The sequence below is a fragment of the Coenobita brevimanus genome, chromosome 54, assembly GCF_032717465.1.
Source record: "Coenobita brevimanus isolate Jiangsu-jjx chromosome 54, ASM3271746v2, whole genome shotgun sequence".
In the NCBI taxonomy this organism is placed as follows: domain Eukaryota; kingdom Metazoa; phylum Arthropoda; class Malacostraca; order Decapoda; family Coenobitidae; genus Coenobita; species Coenobita brevimanus.
In genome coordinates, this window is record NC_137007.1 from 19,609,555 (window position 1) to 19,612,453 (window position 2,899).

General features: G+C 41.6%; 1 non-coding gene across 1 annotated transcript; it reads right to left on the bottom strand.

Moving 5' to 3' along the window:
* Positions 1 to 626: 626 nt before the first annotated feature.
* LOC145401137 (5S ribosomal RNA) lies at positions 627 to 745 on the bottom strand. Its single transcript, XR_013897549.1, has one exon. It is a non-coding gene; the product is annotated as a 5S ribosomal RNA (ribosomal RNA).
* Positions 746 to 2,899: the final 2,154 nt, after the last annotated feature.

Genomic DNA, 2,899 nt, shown 5'->3' on the forward strand with positions numbered 1-2,899 from the left:
ATCTAACAATTTTACTTGGGTAATCATCATCCTTAGTATCCAGCACACACATATTTATCATATAATGCTTCAACTGTGTCAAAAGCTTGGCGTGCCTCAAAATTATGACTTCCAAAAGTTCCGCCGGGTTATCCTTTGACACTCGTTCCTGGAACAGTTTCACTTTCCTGGTAAACATCGCTTCAGAAGCGGCTCGACATTTCTTGCTGTCCTCCGAAAGATCCATATTGAAGTTTCGGCTCGTTGTCGAAATGTTTCACCACTCAGTCAGAGCAACATGTCGTAGAACCATATATTTAATAAGAGGGGGTTTCGATCTGAGAACAAAAGCTTCTATTACAGCTCAGTTCACCAGACATGATGATCATATGAAACATAATGACTAACATATGAAATGCATAAGTTATAACAAGTCAGTGACGCAACACAGCTTGGATGAAGGAAAACTTTCGTTAAATAATATTGGTGCTACACATAATAAACTAATATCTGTTGCAACAGATCATCCATCCATCCATTGCCAGACGCCATGTATCCCAAACGGGGTGGTCAAGGGCTTAGAGTTAATTGTTTTATAGGGAGGGGCACTAATCCTCCACCAACCCCACTTGACACGTAGGGAGTTATGCCAACAGCATCTGGTGTTCCCAGGCGGTCACCCATCCAAGTACTAACCAGACCCAACGTTGCTTAACTTCGCTTATCGGACGGGAAGCGGTGTACTCAACGTGGCATGGCCGTTGGCAACAGATCATAATATAAAAATAAAACAATGTTATTTATGATAAGTGTATATAAAAATCATCACGATTAAAGTACACACAGCGTTGCCTCGCAATGATGATTGGTGACATTGTGAGAAAGGGACGCTCCCCATATCCGAACATACACTTATCAGCACCCATCTACGACTGCCCAGACGCAAAGCCAGCCTTAGGAGCTGCGGAGCCCAATTGGGAATATTCACAGTCAAGGTCTGTAGAATCATATTTAAATAAAGTCTATTACAGACTTTTTATCTCTGTGGTAGAATGGGAAAAAATCAAAATGTGTGCTTAAAAAGTGCATGCGAGTTAATACCGGGGAGATAGTTCGGACACTGATGAACGATCCCCCTCCTCAACTGTCCGAAAAATTCTGAATCTACCGGTATATACTTAATTGATGGGTACCCTCAAATTTCACACGAGAAAGTTTAACATTCGGTTTTGAGGGCAATATCTTCAACATGCAACACAGATTCACCATAGTAATACATAGTTCGCTACATGACATACTCATGGAGGTAGAGTTTACGATATACTGTACACTCAAATTATAAGGTAGAACGTGCAAAAATAACAAAATCTGACCTGCATCGAAAAGCGTGGCGTTTGTAGCTTGGAGGTTCCGTGTGGTCGAAATAAACTCTCGCACTTTCACGCAAAACCTCGCGACTCACACGTTTCTCAGGAAATGCACTGCCCAAACCATCCCATTGTCCGAACCATCACCGCTCTTTCCTACCCTAGCTCCCTAGCGCGGGGCCCCCTTAGGCGCGGGGCCCAATTAGCCTAAAGCCAGCCCTGCGGCAAACACCAATCAGACTGAGCCGAAGAGAGGGAAGCAGTACTCACAATTCCCAAGAAACAATGAATACACAAAATGCTTATACACAACTAATTTAACGCAATTTGTATGTGTGTAGAGCATAGTTTGGTATATAATGTGTACGATAATGTACAATGATATAATGGCAGCACTAAGAACTACAGGTAATTATATACATATTTCTCTAAACATATATAACATATTACCTAAGACAAGCAACAAGCATATCTTCAAACAAGCGCAACAAATACGTTAGTACTGAAAACCCAAATACAGAAACTTTTTCTTTTATGTACAGTCGCATCTGGTGTAGGCTTAGGTGCAGTACTGACGCAAGTTGATCATGCAAAGAGGACACGTTAATAGTGTATAAGTAAGCTATTCATGCCCTCAGTGCCGCTGAACGAAACTATGGTGTTTCTGACTGGGAGGTTTTGGCAGTTGTTTGATTTCTCAAACATTTCAGCAACATACTCTACGGATATCCAATGCATATCCAGATGATCTCCCACTTTGTGAATTACTTAAAGGATGAAATCTTAATGGACATCTAGCATGATGGTTATTTTCCAAAACTTCACCCCCGCCTTTGATTACGTGTCTGGTATATTTAATGTAGCTGCAGATGCTCTTTCGTCATGTAACCATGGAAGTCTCACCATATCAACAAAGAGAAGTTCCTTACACCCCCTAACGTCAGATGTTGTCTATAGGTGTCACTGCACAGACCCTCTGTGGTCTAGGGCTATTTACTTCCTAGAGTCAGGAGACACTTCGACCTTACCTACTCTACCAGTGCCAGTAGATGATCTCATGTTAGACAATGATGTCTTGTATAGGAAGACATCCCTTTCCGGTAGGGACATACCTAACAGAGAGGTACACCAGCTTGTTCCCACTGATTTAATACCTGCAGTACTGACATCATCCATAACACACCTAATGAATCCTTACCAGGAAAAGATCAGGGTTTGAGATAAGCATGTCTTTCATTTTACTGGCCTACTAACGTAAGGACATCAATATTCACTGTGATTCCTGTGTTCTCTGTAATCGTCATAAACGGTCAATTGGATCACCTACAATATACATTTCCATCGCGTCAATTGGAAACTTTTTCCGTTGACCTCCTTAAACTGTCTCTTACAGAGTCTGGTGCAGAGTATTTGTTTGTGGCATTTGATCATTTCTCAGGTTACTGTGTTATCGTAGCTCTCCAGGACAAGACTGCTAAGCGTGTTGCATGTGCTTTCATTGATCATGTTTTCTGTTCATTCACCACACCATCAACGATTATTACCGGTAATGG